The sequence below is a fragment of the Paramormyrops kingsleyae genome, chromosome 16 (genome assembly GCF_048594095.1).
Source record: "Paramormyrops kingsleyae isolate MSU_618 chromosome 16, PKINGS_0.4, whole genome shotgun sequence".
NCBI classification, from domain to species: Eukaryota; Metazoa; Chordata; class Actinopteri; order Osteoglossiformes; family Mormyridae; genus Paramormyrops; species Paramormyrops kingsleyae.
This window is the reverse complement of record NC_132812.1, coordinates 17,456,916-17,465,692: the sequence shown is the minus strand read 5'-3', so window position 1 is coordinate 17,465,692 and position 8,777 is coordinate 17,456,916.

Below are 8,777 nucleotides of genomic sequence, written 5' to 3'. Positions count from 1 at the left end.
TCATCTCTGGCATTAGAAAGTTGGTGGTTCCCAGTGTCACCTGCTTTATCCTTTTCTTGTGTCCTGCTTTCATTAGAAATTTTAAACCTGGAAGCAACCTGCTGCTCAGTGTAGCCTTCTGCCCGCAGAGCCAGGGTTAAACCAGGATTTTAAAAAATGCTGATTTTTAAAAAAATATAGAGTAGTCACATTTTTTACCAGTGCTGTATATGCAATTGGTTATTTGTATAACATGTAAAACAGGAATAGCCATTATCCTTAAATAAAGCAGGAAAATGGAGTGGAGACCAAATGATTGATTTATTGTTTTAATATTGATGTATTTATTGTCTGTCAGCAGTTGACACAAAGTTAATGTAATACACATTCAGCATACTGCATTTATTTTCAAACTAAAGTAAATCAGGCTAAAATATCCACAATAAAGACATCTGACCCAAGAAATGTGGTCACAGAAAGCCTAATCTCTGTTGGGTAATATGTTTTAAAATATATAAAACTGAATGAAATGGATAGGGCTATTAAATGTAATGTTTATGCTTCAAATGAAACAAATCAATAGGTTTCCTGAGAGGAATACAAACAGTACATTAAATATGAGCTGGTGGTAAGAAAGACTGGCACTGCTGATGTTGCCATGGCAATCCGACTGCTGAAGAATGTGGGATGTAACAAACTGCTGAACATTTGATTCATTTTGAGCTTTTTTAAAAAGTTGTAACAGGATATATACTTTCTCAACAATAGGAAGTGTTTTGTACTATATTTGGATCCCTGTGGTTTTGTGTTAACCCTGCATGGGAAACAGGTTATGTGCCAAACGTTTTCATATTATGCCTTGCGATGGTAGCTTTGCCAACATCTGCTGCACTTCCTGCCTGTGTGATCAGGAAATGCCACATCCCTCAGAGATCCCTAAATTCCGGGGCTTTCAAATATTTAGCCTACATTAAATGTGAAAATGTCATTAGGTAATTATTTGGGTAAATGATTCCTGCAGCATAATTCATGCTGTGGATCTTACGTTTCTATAATGCTGTCATGAGTCAAATCACTTTGTCAGAAAAACAATGGGAACTCACCTGTGTTTGCAGCAGAACAGATTCCAAGCAGAGTGTAAATTCCTGAAAGACAACCTTTTTGTTCTGGCATCACACATTTAGGACACTCTAAATGGTATTTTGTGTGTGTCAGACCAGGTAGGGGGTATTTATCATATTTTCGTAATATAATGACCTTCAACAAGGGTGGAGGAGTTCTCAGGAATCCTGGCATTGAAAAGAATGCATCTGCCTGTTGGCCACCACTGTCACCAACAAGGATCATGTGTGTCATTGAGCTGAAGATATAATGGCCCTATTCAGGCCTCACAACATGATGCTACAGTACAGTCACATGCAGTTTAGCACAGAGAGTTTAGCTGCACACAGATTAATGATGGGCATCCTGGGTTGGAGACTGAGAAGCTCACTGAATGGTATATTTCTAGCACTTATCCAACAAGACCAATGCTAAACCATGTACTTCTGAGAGGTCACAGCAGATATCAGCACCCAGTGTTGCTCCAGCACAGGGTGGCCCAACACTGTCGGTATGTCAGCTGGAGCACTACTATCAGACCTTCAGTATAACCAGGGAAACTACGCAGGCAAACAGGAAGTGTGAGGCTTCAGGCCTTCCTGTTTCATCAAAAGCATATTCTGAAGCCTCTAAAAGTTCCTTTTGTTCCTTTTGGTTCTGGCGCATGACAGAAAGGAAGTCTGACTATTTTTGAGTACAGAATAACCTGTCATTCTGATGGTATTTTGGTACAAATATATACCAAACTTACTCAGAAATCTACAAATTATAATTATTTAAATATGAACAGAAACAGAAATTGAGATTCCATGTGAAGTGCAGATACTTTACAACTGATGTGAAAATGACGAGGACTTTCTTCTGTGAGATGTCTGACTGATAACAGTGATGACTGATGACTGGGAGACATAGACTGAAACCTCTGAAATTGACTGTCTGTTAATGTAGAGCAATAGAAGATAAAAACAAACTTCATTCTACATGAATGTATGTGAGTAAGACCTAACTGCCTTCATCACTGCTCGCCTGCAGTATAATTAAACTGTCCACACAGTGGGTGCTGCCTGTGTTTAATTAGCCAATGGACACAGGATTGTCTTTCAGTGTGTAGTGTGTGAGACACAGAGAAGTGCTGCTTCACAGAGGAGCGGCGACTACTGCAAATACGTCTGCGTACAGGGGAGTTGCGTATTTGATGTCTGGCTCGTTTCCTTTGCTATGCTCTCCTTGTGTGTGCGCATAGGCCTGTGTGCATCTGTTTCATAACAGTCTGATAGGCCTGGCATGACTGAGAGAAGCAGACTCTGAGCTAAATAAGAGTTTAAATTTGCTACAAAATGGTAATAAACGCCAACGGCAATCACCCAGTTTTCAAGATTGTTGACTTTATTTTTTTCGTTCTGGAGAATCTTTAATAATTCCATTTGCTGACCCATAAAAACTATGGTGTAAGTTACATAATGTCAACAACTTTTGGAAGTGCTAAAAGCTATAACTGGTAATTTATTGGTTATTATCATTGGTAATTATAATCACACCTGGAGAGTTGCTGAACATACTCACCTCCCACAGTCCAAAGTCATGCGGTTTAGGTTGAAATTGGCTCTGACTATGCACTATATAAAAGGTTATGGAAAGGGAATGGATAACTGATAACTGGTTAACATGTATCATCAGAGATACAGGAGATTTTACAGAATGCGTGCAAAGGTTGCCAATAGTGTTTGCCACGCAGTATTAAACTCCAAAATCATTCTCTGTTGGCTGAGCTACAGGGAAAGGTGAACAGCAGTCAGTGGCTTAAGATTGATGCTGCATGTGGCTCCTGAAAATGGCACATGCTAGACTTAGGGGATGAGGTTTCTATTTTGTGTCATTTGCTTCATAAAAAGCTGGATCTCGCCCTTACAACAGGTGAAATTATTGCTTTTGGACATTTAAGACAGGATTAGACTATCCCATGTTATTGAATTGGGGTGAATCATTCCATGTGTTTAAATAATTCAGAAAACATTACAAAGTGTCAACGAGTAAGAGATTGATCATAAAGAAGACAATTCCTCTCGTACTTAAACCACCGCACATTGAGTAAAATTCGTGTCAGAAGTGTGTGTTATACGCTTAACCTGCAGGAATAAAAATGAGTCTGGACGATGTGACCTCTCTCTGAAATGGCACCCAGCGCATTCGTGTTTCAGCGTTATTCTTTCCTTTCTTTCCTCTGCTCGTGCTGCGGCTGCAGAGCCTGCGTCAGAGCTCAGTGTTCCAGCTGCAGGGACTGCGCCAGAGCTCAGTGTTGCAGCTGCAGGGCCTGTGGTAGGGCGAGTGATGCAGCTGAAGAGCCTGCGTTAGAGTGAGTGATACAGCTGCAGGGCCTGTGTTAGAGTGAGCGATACAGCTGCAGGGCCTGCGTTAGAACGCAGTGATGCCAGTGACGGGTCTGCAGAGGTCTGACTGTGATGAGCTTAGCTGGTGGATTTGAGGCATCTGCCAGCATCATAATAGTTGCTCGCCCAACTGACTGTAGACAGTGCTGCCTGAAGGAAACACAGAAGCTCTTTTTGGCCTGTTTCTGAAGTTAAACAACACAAGTGTCAAGGTTTTTGCATATTTCCTAATAAGTATGAGAACATTGTAGACATACATATATAAACACCATAAAAAAACTGTGGTGTTAACTAAAAGTTTAAAATCTACAACCAGCTACCAGATTTGCGCACATTCAATATTTTTTATACATGTCTTTTTTGCTTGTAATTTCTTTCATTACCCTTTTAGTCTTTCTAACACGACTTATCTGAGTGTGCAGACTATATACAGAACATACATTCCTGTGAGACGTGTCATGTGTTTTCAGCTTTAGTAAAATCAGGAAGTGTGTTCCAGTGCTACTCAGCCTTCCTGTTTGCCTGTCATTTTGACAGCTTATCAGAAGCCAGACTAAATATGCTGTTTCATGTTCCTCTAGAGCTTCCCATAAATGTCCAGCTGAGATGTCGCCTCAAGCACCCACAGTGTGTGGCTTATATAATTTTTGCAGTCACCAAATAATGAAACCACACTCACTCATGCTCAGTCACACTGGAATATTAATTTCTCTCAAACCAGAACAAAAATGTCTTCCCACAGATTTTAAATCTATGAGATGTAAGTGGACCTTGACATACTAGCAAATGCACCCCCCCAGAGCCCTTTACCCTGAAAAAGAAGCACTCTTTTTAGACACACTGCACACATGCTCGAAGACAATACGATTAAAAGTGACTCATGTGATCAATTTTCCACTGCACAGTAGACCACTTCCTGTGTTCTGCACACATCTATATTCAAAGAAGGGCATTCTGGGGGTGTAACAAGGGGCCTCATCCATGGCATCTCTCACTATGGAGTGTTTTTAGGGATTGAGCTTGTCGAAACACCATAAGTTGACATTTGCAGGTGACTGACTCACTGCCGCTCTTTCATTTTTCCTCTCACCTCATGGACACATTGTTTGTCTTCGTCTGCAGTTGCCCATGATCAGTGTGATAACCTGATACCTATAAAATAAACTGCAATATTCTAATTTTAGTCTAAAAACGAAAAAAAAAAAACACCATGAAAAGAGTAACACTTTACTTGAGGGGACACAAATGTAGCAGTGCACACTTACTTAATGCATAAATTAACCATTACCTAAGTGTTAGTTCATCATTAATCAATTATGTTGATTCATGTTTTCCATGCAGGAATGATATTAGTTAATTATTACCTAATTAGTTAACTGTTAACTATTATAGTTCCTAAATGGAATACATGAACCACAGGGGCATTTCGAGCTGTTGAAAAAATTCAGGGGCTAAGTTAAGTTTACCTGGGCTTTTTTTAAAAGGAAGATTGGCATCAGTGGTTAAATACTTAGGGCTAGGCTTAAAATACTTGGGGCTACAGCCACTTAGTTACTGGTTAATTAATGCATTAAGTAAGCATGAACTAGCCCAACAATACTTTTACTTCCTCCACAAATTAATGAGAGCTAGTGCCCCGGTACCGATCATGGCCTCCTCCTATCGAGGCATCACTGCAAGTATCCAGTCAAGCTGCATCACTGTGTGGTTTGGAACCTGAACTGCCAGTGATCGAAAAACCCAGCATTGCGTAGTAAACGCATTAGGAAAGACCACTGGAATGCCATTCCCCTCCTTCCGGACATCCACAACACCCACACTCATCTTTTGCGCAAAGTATTTAATTTAGTTAAATTTTATTTCGGTATATATGAATACTTGTATCTGTCTTGAATGTCGGTCTTGCTTGTCATTGTTAGCGCGCTCACCATGGCGTCTGAGCGTAGCGTAATTTCAGTCCTCTGTGTGTCCTGTACATATGGCAGAATTGACATTAAAGGCTTTTGACTTTGACTTGACTTTTGACTACATTATTTGTGTTCCCTCAAGTAAAGAGTGACTGAGTCACCACAGAACCATATAAATTTCTAACACAAAACGAACTTCTGATTAGGAAAGATGGGCTGTGTATTTGTGTAGCTAACCCAGATGTACATAAGAACATAAGAACATAAGAACATAAGAACTATACAAACGAGAGGAGGCCATTCGGCCCATCGAGCTCGCTTGGGGAGAACTTAACTAATAGCTCAGAGTTGTTAAAATCTTATCTAGCTCTGATTTAAAGGAACCCAAGGATTCAGCTTGCACTACGTTATCAGGAAGACTATTCCATACTCTGACTACACGCTGTGTAAAGAAGTGCTTCCTTAAATCCAGTTTGAAATGTTCTCCCGCTAATTTCCACCTATGGCCACGAGTTCTTGTATTTGAACTAATGCTGAAGTAACTATTCGGTTGAACAGCATCCAAACCTGTTAGAATCTTATAGACCTGGATCATGTCCCCCCTCAGTCTCCTTTGCTTGAGGCTGAACAGATTTAGCTCAAATAACCTTTCCTCGTATGACATTCCTCTAAGACCAGGAATCATTCTTGTGGCCCTACGCTGCACCTTTTCTAAGGCCGCTATGTCCTTTTTAAGATATGGTGACCAAACCTGTACACAATATTCTAGGTGAGGTCTCACCAAGGAATTGTATAATCTTAGCATTACCTCCCTTGACTTAAACTCCACACACCTGGAGATATACCCCAACATCCTATTGGCCTTTTTTATTGCTTCCCCACACTGGCGAGAATGAGACATGGAAGCATCAACATACACACCAAGGTCTTTCTCATAATCAGCTACCTTTATTTCAGTAGGTCCCATAAAATACCTGTACTTTATATTTCTGCTCCCTACATGGAGTACCTTACATTTGTCTATGTTAAATTTCATCTGCCAGGTGTCAGCCCAGTCACTAATTAAATTAAGATCCCGCTGTAGCTGCTGAGCCGCTAGTTCAGTATCTGCTACACCACCCACCTTGGTGTCATCTGCAAATTTCACCAGTTTACTGTATATATTGGTGTCTATATCATTTATGTAAATTAGGAACAAAAGTGGTCCTAAAATTGAACCCTGCGGTACCCCACTATGAACGCAGGCCCACTGTGACATCGAGCCTCTTATAACTACTCGCTGCTTCCTATCCTATGTGACATGTGACCCATTCTGACACAAGCATATACCTTTTTGAGTCTTGCTCCTGTATCTATAAAAGCTGATATATGTCTTATTAAGCAGCTTGATGTTTGTTCTGCACTATTCTTCTTCATTTTAATGTGAATCCAAAAGTGATCACCATAAAACATTGTGAAGAAAGTCAGTGACACTTTACTTGCGGGGGCACAAATAATACAGTATTATGCTCTTAATTGTGTATTAATTAACCACAAACTAAGTTTTACATACTGATCTCATGATGGTTCATCATTAATAAATCATGACATCTTTATCAGTCACTATATTTGTTATATCTATTAATTCTGTAAACCTTTGTGAACTACTGAAGGAACAAGTCATGAATAACCAAGTGAAATACAGATCTCATATTTGTTCATCATTAATGAATTGTTACAACTAATCTCAAGTAGCTGCTACATTTGTTCATGAGTTGTACTTCAGTAGTAACTGAGTTATTACTAGGTATTTGTGCCCCCTGAAGTAAAATGTTACTACAAAGTATGCATGTTGTCATTTTTTGCACATTAAAAAAAAGATGCACCGAGCCCTGTTCAACAAGCCTTGAACAAATACTGAAATACTTCAGCCCCAGCACTCCCAGTGGAGCTCATAGGTCATCTAGTGGGATTTCCCAGGAGAAAAAGAAGGGGGAGACTCTGCCTTCTGCTCCCATCATAGCCTTCATACTGCCAGTGGAGCTCATAGGTCATCCAGTGGGGTTTCCCAGGAGAAAAAGAAGGGGGAGACTCTGCCTTCTGCTCCCATCATAGCCTTCATACTGCCAGTGGAGCTCATAGGTCATCCAGTGGGGTTTCCCAGGAGAAAAAGAAGGGGGAGACTCTGCCTTCTGCTCCCATCATAGCCTTCATACTGCCAGTGGAGCTCATAGGCTGTCCAGTGGGGTTTCCCAGGAGAAAAAGAAGGGGGAGACTCACTGCTCCCATCATAGCCTCCATACTGGCTATCAAACAGTGGAGCAGTGATGGCTAATTTGTCAGTTGGTCTTTCTAATTGATCAAACATGTACATTTTAAACATGAGCAAACCCAGGCCCCCCCAGGGCCCCAGCCCGCTCATCCTGCCCCGCCCCCCCCCCAGGGCCCCAGCATGCTCAGCCTGACGCCCCCCCCTCCCCCCCGCAGGGCCCCAGCCCGCTCAGCCTGACCCCCCCCCCCTCCCCCCGCAGGGCCACAGCCCGCTCAGCCTGACCCCCTCCCCCCGCAGGGTCCCAGCCCGCTCATCCTGACCCCCCCCCCCCTCCCCCCCAGCCCGCTCAGCCTGACCCCATGGGCCCCAGCCAGCTCAGTCAGACCCCCCAGGGCCCCAGCCCGCTCATCCTGACCCCCCCCCTCCCCCCCCAGGGCCACAGCCCGCTCAGCCTGACCCCCTCCCCCCGCAGGGCCCCAGCCCGCTCATCCTGACCCCCCCTCTCCCCCCCCAGGGCCACAGCCCGCTCAGCCTGACCCCCTCCCCCCGCAGGGTCCCAGCCCGCTCATCCTGACCGAAGCCAGCCCACTCAGCCTGCCCCCCCCCCCCCCCCAGGGCCCCAGCCAGCTCAGTCAGACCCCCCAGGGCCCCAGCCCGCTCAGCCTGACCCCACCCCCCCCAGGACCCCGGCCAGCTCAGTCAGACCCCGCCAAGGACCCAGGCTGACCCCTGTCCCCCTCGCATCCCCCTACCCATGCGCTGATCAGCGGATTATCAATCTACTTTACCTTTGATTTTCCAAGTGTACCTCTTTCAGCCATAAAGCCCCAAAAACATCCAACCCACTCCTACCCACACTCATAATTATTACTGCCCACTCCTACCCACACTCATAATTATTACTGCCCACTCCTACCCACACTCATAATTATTATTATGGCTAATTATTACTGACCACTGCTGGCCACCGCAACGAAAGGGGGCAGGTGCCACTGTTGATCTACAGCATTATAATAATCCATAAGCATTGTTGTATGTCTAGTTTCCTAACTGGTAGGACAATCTGTTGCCATGACACCAGGATTCTTGGAAATGATCAGGTCAGAATGATCTAGACACACAGTGTTAGACCAGCAAAAGCAGAGTGTCCTG